The 10,122-nt window shown below is 38.3% G+C and overlaps 1 pseudogene; it reads right to left on the minus strand.

Annotated features, from left to right (window-relative positions):
- Nucleotides 1-2,638: 2,638 nt before the first annotated feature.
- Nucleotides 2,639-9,010, minus strand: LOC147916592 (E3 ubiquitin-protein ligase TRIM22-like; annotated as a pseudogene).
- Between the last annotated feature and the right edge of the window lie 1,112 nt (nucleotides 9,011-10,122).

Genomic DNA, 10,122 nt, shown 5'->3' on the forward strand with positions numbered 1-10,122 from the left:
CCAAATCTGAAATTACCTCAGGTGGTCAGTCAGAGGGGCTATTACAGTGGAAGCACAGTGATGCTGACATTCAGAACCCAGATTCAGAATGGCCAAAATGAAACTTTCCCTAAGTAGACTGGGAAGATGAAACTGTATGAAGTGTCATTTGTTGGGCAATGTCATCCAATACTTTTTAACATATAATCTCTATATCTTAGCATGGTAAAGTGAAGCAGGAAAAGAATCCTGATGACTAATTTTACATGTCAACTTGACTGGCCACAAAATTTCCAGAGTAAACATTATTTCTGGGTGTGTCTGTGAGGTTGTTATTTTCAGATGAGATTAACATTTAAATCTGTGGCTCAGTAAACTAGATTGTCCTCGCCATTGTGGGTGGGCATCATCCATTTTGTTGTGGGCCTGAATAGAACAAAATGGTGGAGGCAAAATATATTTGTCCTTTTTGCTTCCTGCCTGCCTCTTTGAGCTGAGGCATAGGTCTTCTCCTGATCTGGGACTAGGACTTGCACCACTGGCTACCCTGGTTCTCCAGCCTCCAGAGAGGCACTGATTACACCACCAGTTTTCCTATTTCTCCAGCATAACAATGGCAGATCCTGGAAGTTCTCAGCCTCCATAATAACGTGAGTCAATATACGATATATATGTATATATCGTATATTGGTTCTGTTTCTCTCAAAAACACAAACTATATCTTACTATATTTAGTAATTAAAATTTCTAAAACTCTGGGTTAAGTGGCACAGGTGAACTGTGATGATGATAATGATAATGACACAGAAGAATTGTGCTATTTTAAAAACTCCGTGCCTAAAAAGGACTTGGAAGAGTTGAAGGTAGAGCTGTTGGGTTTAGTTGTCGAGGTGACAATGCCCAAAGTCAACCTTAATCCAAAAGATATTGTCAGATAAGAGGGAGTCAGGGTAAAAAAACAAAGAGCTTTGAATAGGATCTACCATCTGAGTGAGTTAGTCTGGGGTGCAGAGTGCCTTCCACAGGGAGAGAGTGGGTCAAATAAACAGACCCTCCTTCTTTAACCCACTTTATCTCATAAGTTTCAGGATCTTGTTACCATGCCACTTTTTCTGATATCTTTTCACATTATTAACACCAATCAAGCATCTCGTTTTATTAAAATTGCAAAGATGCGCCTTATGGAAATTCTTCCTACATGTTCCTCTTGCTCGTGATCTCTCAGCTGAGCTCTATTTCTGGGTAGCAGATACGGCCCAAGGAGAGGAGACACAAGGTTAGTGGTTTTTCAGGAACTGAATTGATTCATGAGTTTGAACTTGGAAATCTGGTGGGACTAGTAAAGATAAAAGAAGCTGCAGAGCAGGGCAGCTGTCATACAATTAAGGCTCCAAAACCCAGAGAGGACGTGGTGCGAGGATAATGTGGTGAACCGTGTACATTATGACACTGACAGATTATATATATATGTGCCTGTGTGTAAGTATGAATGTGTATGTATGTACTATTCCTGTGCCAAATTCTTTCTTTTTCATTCCACTAGGACAGGTTACTACCCCTCTATATCTTGATGTGGGCTCTGTGCAGCCATTTGTCTTAGTTTAGAATATGTACATCTCTAAGAAAATTTGAACCCATACTAGCCTTGGTAAATCTATTCCTCATCCTGAATTTGAACTGGCTATAAAAGAAAAGAAACGTGCATACGATTTTATATGTGGTGTACAGGCAAGTGTTTTACAAGGAAAAGGCCTGAACACTGGAAGCCTGTCCCTTTCAGAGTAGCTGTCCCTACATGTGGCTCCCTCTGCTGGACAGATTTTTGGAAACCCCTACCTGAGCAGTCTTGGGACTCATTTCCAATAAGAGGCCTTAAAAATAGTCCCAGCCTAGGTGTAAAAAGTTGTATAGAAGACTAAAACTAGAGTGGTCTTGACAGCAGAGTCTGGGAACTTAAGAAATGAGACTTTAGTGATATCATTTATTGATCCTCTGAAGGGTACAAATCTGTTGCACAGCACATTGACACAGCTTGCACTTTTCAATAGTCAAGAGAGATAATATTTATTGTATTGTGCAGGACACTTAAATAGCTGTGTTACATGACTGACACTTAGTTTTACACAAGAATCTGAAAGTTAGTTATAGTTTTAAATTCAATTATTATTTTGTGAAAAAGAAATGCTGAATTTATTCATCATTGCATATCTTGTAAAAGAAGAGACAAGATTGGAACTCAAGCACTTTGTACATAAAATTTTCACTCCGGGTACATATATGGCTTATATTTTCCTTTCCTTGACTCCCTGATGAACTTGGTGTATCCCAGGCAACAAATGGACATATACTTCTTAGTTGGTAATGGGGGGTGGGTGGTGATTATGGCCTGTTGTAGATAACGTGCATGGTGGCAGACAGGCTTTGCTATGTCTCTTCAGATCAGTGATAAAGGAAAATATGCAGAAATGAGAGGGCAAACATGTTATATCAATACTGCTCTGTCTTTAGGAAGGATTAGATGTCTTTCTTTGAGAATATAAACACAAGTAAATGGCAAATTAGCAACTTTCTTAACTCAAACCAAGTACACTGTACATCTCAAGGACTAGTAAAAGTTCTATAGTGAAAAAGGAGACAACAAGGAAGAGATGGTGTGAATTCTGCAAATGAGCTCAGGTATAGAGATGCAACCCAGGACAAGGGGCACTTCAAGAAGTAGGTGAGGGAAAAAGAAGGTTCAGGAACTCGGTGGGCACAGAGTCATGGGAGCTGGACCGTTCCAAGGATTGAAATATGGATAAGAAGTCTGAGAAAAGCATTTAGAGGACTTGTAGATGAGTGACCCATCTACAAGTGACATTGAAAAATGAGACAGTGCATGCTTCATAGTCTAGGAAAACTGCAACACAATGGGAAGGAAAAGCCATGGAAAGAGTCAACACCTTGGGATCAGAGGTGGAAGAGTCCTCAAAGGCATTGTATCCAGATTCATGCTGGGTACAGAATAAATATATACAAACCTTATAACCCAGCAGCCATATTGAGGTCTGTATCTGGAGTAAACATCAGGATGATTTACATTTGGGACAAAAACAAACCCAGAGGTCTTATTTCCACTGAGGTTTCTTCCTTTACTCTATACCCCCAGGATCCAGGCAATCTTCCCAGAAACATGTTCTTCCCAGTAATATTTCCCTGAGGAGAAACATTGGTGACCCAAGACATCAAAAGCAGAAAAATCACATGGATATTTATTCCTTAATGTAAAAGTGTGCACAAGCCTCACTTATCTCTGATCTGCAGGTCCGACAATGTTTGAACTGGCATTAACTGGGTTCAGCACCACATCCACTGTAGGAAAAATTGCAGAATCAGGTAAGCAATACGGAATGGGTGTGTCTTGTGACACTGTGAGGAGGAATATTGGGAGCTGAGTAGGAGGAACTGGTGTTGATGGGTCAGAGATGAGTAGGACACTTAAGAACTGCTAAATGTATGCATGTTTGGGGAGAAACACATGAAGCTAAGATCATGAGAGCTATTAGTAACAACTTCTGAAAAGGGATCATAACAGAATTTGAAGACCTTGTAACTTCTTCTTACGCCAGTAGCACTGGACCTCTGTCAGCTCTGAAATGACAAAAGTTGCAATGATATTGTTAGAAGCAAAGGAGTAAACACTGATACCTATCCTCTCTCTAGGGTGGGGACAGGGGAGGGGAACCCTGTGAGGCTATCAACCGGTGAATGAGAGGATAAAGCAGACACCTGGCCATTGACCTTTACATCTGATCACATCTTCAGCACAAGATCTCTCTCTTCTTGTTGGGTCTACCTCCTTTCTTTTGCCCTCATCTAGAAACAACATCTATTCCCCATTTTGCCCTGATACTACAAGAATCCCGCATCCACACCCCTTCCCCTGGCTCACTTCCCCTTTAAACACTTGCAGTATCCTGCTCTGATCTGGAACTCGGAATGCACACTTCAGTCTCTTGGAAACTATTTTTGGCTCTTTCAAGGTCTAGGTCTCACTCCAAGAGAAGACAAAAATTGATCATCCCACACTTCTGACTTTGTGTCTTTCCAAGACCACTGTCTCTCTCAGCTGTCACTCCATTGATGCACTTAAATCCTCTTCACTGAGGAGCTTTTAGAGGGGAGAGGGGAGAGCTCTGACACTGTAACCAGAAGAAATATGCTCATGTCTACCTTTCCATTTACCCTCAGTCTGATTTCTGCGAAGGTCTTCACATCAAACAAACTCATGTTCTTCCTTCTAAAATGGAAAAATCAATGCCATACTCTCTACCTCTTAAAAATAATATAAAATCTGACAAAATAATTCTGCCTTAAAAAGTATTTGAGGCTTCTCAAAAAAGTATTTGATGCATGGAGAAGTCACTGCCATCTCAAGGGTTCCACTAGGGGCAGGACAGAGATGTGAGGTCCCTGACAGGTGGTCAGTAGAGAGGGTCCAGAACCTGGCTACTGAGGTGTTTAGGGTGTCATGTGTGCCTCCTGTGTTGGAAGTCTGAAGGGTCTCTAAAGCCTGCTTTCCAAGTACAGATGCCCAGAGAATAACATTTGAGGTCACATTATTTGGGGAAATGTTACAAACATTTGAAAAAGAAGAAGTTATGATGACCAAATTAATAGTGGTCTGAATTTCGTGTGTTTGGGAAGGCACTGATGCTGCCAGGTGGGTAGTCAACACTTGACACAAGAAAACCATTTTTCCTACAAGATGCTAAAGTGTGTAAGCAAGAATAGATTAATTATTGGTACCAGGACCAAAGCCACTGTTCCCTCAGACTTGAGTCTAATTTTTGGAAACCCAAAGAAAATCATCTTCAAAGACCATCTTCAAAGAATAATTTCTTCCTGAAATTATTCATCTTTGATTCCCCAGAACATGGAATGATGTCTGGCAAATAGTAGATTTCACCTTTATTTGTATCTAGAATAAATAAAAAAAAATGTTTTTCTTTCAGGAAGAAAAGTAAATATAAAGGAGCTGTCCTTGTGAAAATTTGGGGGCCTGCAAATAAAGAGAAAAGGATTCTCCCTTCAATAAGACATGTGCCTAAGAAACATGGAAACAAGAGCTGAGGCAGAGACTGAAGTTTCTCTAAAACGAGTGAAGTTATGGAGTTCTGATATAGCGACCCCTCATTTCCAATGATTTTACTGGCCATAATTTTGTGACTTCTCGCCACCCGAATTCCCTACCATTGACAACTTGCATCTGTGATCAGCAATTTGAAACTATGTAATACTCAAATTTCCCAGCTATGTGATTTTTTAAAAAATTTTGATTGATCTCATGATAAGATTCATGGCTACAATTCTGTCTTCACCCAAAAATGGACCATACCTGGTCTCCCACACATATCTTCTTATGAGGTTATTCACATCCTGGTGAGAAGAGAGACAACATGAGCTAAGTACAGATTTGCTAGATTTACAAAATAAAAATGGCCAGTTAGATTTTAATTTTGGATAAATAAATATTTTTTAGTAGAAGCATGACTGCTGCAATATTTTTACTACACCCTTCTACTAAAAAATTATGTGTCATCTATCTGAAATTCAAATTTAAGTACTCATGTCATATTTTTTGTGGCAGGTCTCGAAAGAGTTGACAAGCCCTCCTACTTGTCAAAGTTTTGTCCACCTTCTTCCTCACAACCCTAGCACCCTTTGATGTGGTGTGAATAAATAGATGGTCAGAATATGGGGGAGAAAATGTAGAGATAAGACCCATACGAACCATCCCTGAGAACTCATGTGAAGATATTAGAAAGATGCTTCAAGTATCTGGAGAGGAGATATATTTAAAAGGAAGAGAAGAGGCCTTCTAATGTTTTAAACACATTTATGACAAGACCTCATTAATTCATTATGCTTTTATTTATTCTAGATACAAATAAAGGTGAAATCTACTATTTGCCAGACATCACTCCACACTCTGGGGAATCAAAGATGAATAATTCATAACAGTCCTCAAGAAGTGTACGTTCTTTTGCTGTAGGTACAAGCAAGGAAGCACTTCAAGTAAATGTTTTACTGCCCTCCTTCGCCTCACTCTATACACCTCCTACACACTTCCTATAGGCGATCTCATCATTTTTTTAGTATGAAATAAGCCACAGGAACCAGCACCTAAGAAAGTCTAAATATGTAACATATTATTTCCCAACTATTTACATGCTATTGTCCAGAGTAATACCTAATATCCCCTCAGTCACTGTCTTAGAAACTATAATATCTCACCCTGAATTCCAATATTGTATTAAGTCATCCAGTCCATATCCTCAACTTCTTTTAGCCATCTTCTTTTCAACCATTACATTACATTACAACCAATATTTGCGTTTATTTTTAACAGAAATGTACCAATATATTTGGTTTTCTCCTCTCCAGTGTAGCACCTCTTATACCACAGACTTGACCACCCATACCACCCACGACCAACTCTACATCCACAGAAAAAGTTTTACTTTCTGTATTAGACATTTTTGTTGCTATTGTATATGACAAAAAAAAACAACTAAAACTGACTTAAGTTTAAAAAAAAGAAGAAATTCAGGGGGCACGAAGAAGTTTAGTCATAGCTGTGTTTTTAAGTGAAAATTTTCTCATCAGAATCTGTTCTTTCATCTCAAAATTGTATTTTCTACCTTCTATGTTGACTTTCTTTTCAGCTTCAACTGGAATGTCTTGCTTTAAACGATAATCTCTGATATATTACCTCTCAGAAAAGAGATTTTCTCTTTCTTGTCATGGCAATAAAATTCTAAGGAAAACAAATCATTGACCTGAGCTGGGACAGTAATTAAATCAGAGGGAGAAGGTCAAATACGGTATGATTTCTTTCATTAAGTAGTAGATAATAACAACAATAAACAAACACATAGAGACAGAGATTGGATTGGTGGTTACCAGAGGGGAAGGCGGAAGGGAGGAGGGCGAAAGGGATAATTCGGCACATGTGTGTGGTGATGGGTTTAATTAGTATTTGGGTGGTGAACATGATGTAATCTATTCAGAAATAGAAGTATAATGATGTACACCCGAAATTTATACAATGTTATAAACCAATGTTACTGCAATAAACAAAAAATTAAAAATAAATAAATAAAAAAAAAAATGAAAAAAAATAAAACCTAAATGTGTCTTAATTACGCCCCTGGAAGCTGTGCTCATGGGCTTTCACAAGGTGATCAGTTCGTTGCAGCACTAGGCTTATCTAACTTATGGCATTGTCGTACACCTCCACCTATTGTGGCTTCTCATAAAGCTGAGATGACAGGGATAAAGTATTTCCTGTACCACTGTAAGGTCCAACGCTGAGAACTCTTCTAAGGCAGCCATGCTGGCATGCTGTGTCTCCTGTCCTGTACCCCCCAGGGACACTAAGTGAACTTCACAGTTCATGTCTTATTAGGTGACAGTTATCTTGACAGGATCTGATTCCACTCAGCCTCAAACCTAATGCTTCTTAGGAAAGTCTTAAGATATCAACCAAGGATTAGAGTCAGTTCAAAGGTTCAAAGAGAGAGGAGTTAAAGCATGCATATTGATCTATGGTAAAATTGGGAAGGGAAGAAGTATTGGACAGAGAAGAGGTCTTTGGAGAAGACAGCTCATTTTTTTGAACATTGCAATCAATACTGCTAAAGCTGTGCTTGTCACGCAATACACTTACCTCTAAAGTCTCAAATCCCTTCCAGTCTTAATCATATAATATACCTAAAAAGATATCTATTCTATGTATCTTTGCATTAACCACCATACTCCATATCATCATGGCTGAATGTGCAAAGCAAGCAAAACCGTGGTTCCATATCAACTAATGGATGTACTCATTCTAACAAAAGAGCACCCTTAACTCATAGATCAGCATTACAAACTTTGGACAGATGTTAAAAAAAAAGAAAAAAGGAAACTAAACGTGAAGTCGCTAGAGAGTAACAAAAGCAGTAGAATCTGCAGTGTAATAGACACTTGGAAGAGGGGAACAGCATTGGGGGAGTTTCTGGTTTTACGGCTTTTCATTTGAAGGCAGAGCTCAATCGGTAGTGAGTGGGACAGTTTAAAATGCAGTTATTCCTTCATTAAGTAGTAGATAACAACAACAATAAACAAACACATAGAGACAGAGATTGGATTGGTGGTTACCAGAGGGGAAGGAGGGAGGGAGGAGGGCAAAAGGGATAATTCGGCACATGTGTGTGGTGATGGGTTGTAATTAGTATTTGGGTGGTGAACATGATGTAATCTATGCAGAAATAGAAGTATAATGATGTACACCTGACATTTATACAATGTTATAAACCAATGTTACTGCAATAAACAAAAAATTAAAAAATAAATAAATAAAATAAAAACTAAAAAAAAAAAAAAAACTCAGTTAGCAACATACAGACCCTTTGGCTTGAAGAACAAGAAGAATGATTTGGGGCTACGATAGCAGCTGGAAAGTGGTGGAGAATATCTGTAAAAGAGAGATCCAGAGGAAGATAACCCAAATTGCACATATGAACTCTGACCAAATCTCTGAACTACACACATGTGAGAGAGATGCCAAGCAGCCCAACTATGTCTAACAGAACTGAACAGTGATTTCAGCTGCTGCAAAATGCAGGATAGAATTAAGAATTTCAGTTCAACCAACTTAACTGCCAGAAAAATAATAATATTCTTCAGAGAAAGAAATAGAATCCAGAGTCTCTATATCTCATTCACAATTCCCCTGGGGGAATTTTAGATACCATCAAAAATCATTCAACATACAAAGAAACTAGAAAACATGACTTGTATTCAAGAGAAAAGGCAAATAATGGAGACCGACGCCAAAATAAACCAGATGTTGTATTTAGTAGACAAGGACTTCATAGCAGCTATTATATCTAGGGTGAAGGATGTAAAAGAAAATATGCTTATAATAGCGAGGTAAAAAGAAATGTCAAAAGACAGAAATCGTTTCTTTTTATTATTTTATTGAGGTCATAGTAGCTTACGACATTGTGTAAATTTCAGATGTACATTATTGTATTTCAGTTTCTGAATAGACTGGGTCGTGTTCACCACTAAAAGTCTAGTCACCACTAGACTATGGTCGTGTCTATTCACCACTAATAGTCATCACTGTACTTATGTGCCGCTTTACCCCTTCTGACCTTACCCCATCCACTTTCCCTCTGGTAACCCCCAATCTTTTCCCCTTTTCTATGTGTTTATTTTCCACGTATGTGTGAAATCATATGGTATTTGTCTTTCTCTGCATGATTTATTTTTCTTAGCATAATACTCTCAGAGTCTTTCCATGTTGTCACAAATGGAACGATTTTGTGGTTTTTTTATGGCTGAGTAGTATTCCATTGTGTACATATGCCACATCTTCTTTATCACTTCATCCATTAATGGGCACTTGGGTTGCTTCCACGTCTTGGCTATTGTGAATAGTGCTGTAGTGAACATAAGAGTGTAGGTATCTTTTGGAATTATTGATTTCATGTTCTTTGGATAAATACACAGTAGGGGAATAGCTGGATAATATAGATATTTGTATTTTTAATTTTTCGAGAAACCTCCATCCCATTTTTCACAGTGGCTGCACCAGTTTGCACTCATATCAGCAGTATATAAGGGTTCTCTTTTCTCCGCATCTTCTCCAACACTTGCCATTTTTTGTCTTGTTCGTTACAATCATTCTGAAGGGAGTGAGATGATATCTCATTGTAGTCTTGATTTGCATTTCCCTAATAATTAGTGATGCTGTACATCTTTTCATACGCCTGTTGGCCATCTGTATATCTTCTTTGGAAAAATGTCTCTTCATATCCTCTGCCTATTTTTTGATCAGGCTATTCTTTTTTGTTGTTGAGTTTTATGAGTTCTTTATATATTTTGGAAAATAACACCTTGTTGGATATATGATTTGCAAATATTTTATCCTCATTCATCAGTTCTCTTTTCTTTTTGTTGATGGTTTCTTTTGCCACACAGAAGCTTTTTAATTTGATGTAGTCCCATATATTTATTTTTTCTTCTGTTTCCCTTGCCTGGGGAGATATGATATTAAAAAAGATATGGCTTTATACCCTCAATGTCCATCCATGTTGTCACAAATGGCTG

Source organism: Ceratotherium simum, chromosome 7 (genome assembly GCF_057802395.1).
Source record: "Ceratotherium simum simum isolate JZ-2026a chromosome 7, ASM5780239v1, whole genome shotgun sequence".
Taxonomy (NCBI): domain Eukaryota; kingdom Metazoa; phylum Chordata; class Mammalia; order Perissodactyla; family Rhinocerotidae; genus Ceratotherium; species Ceratotherium simum.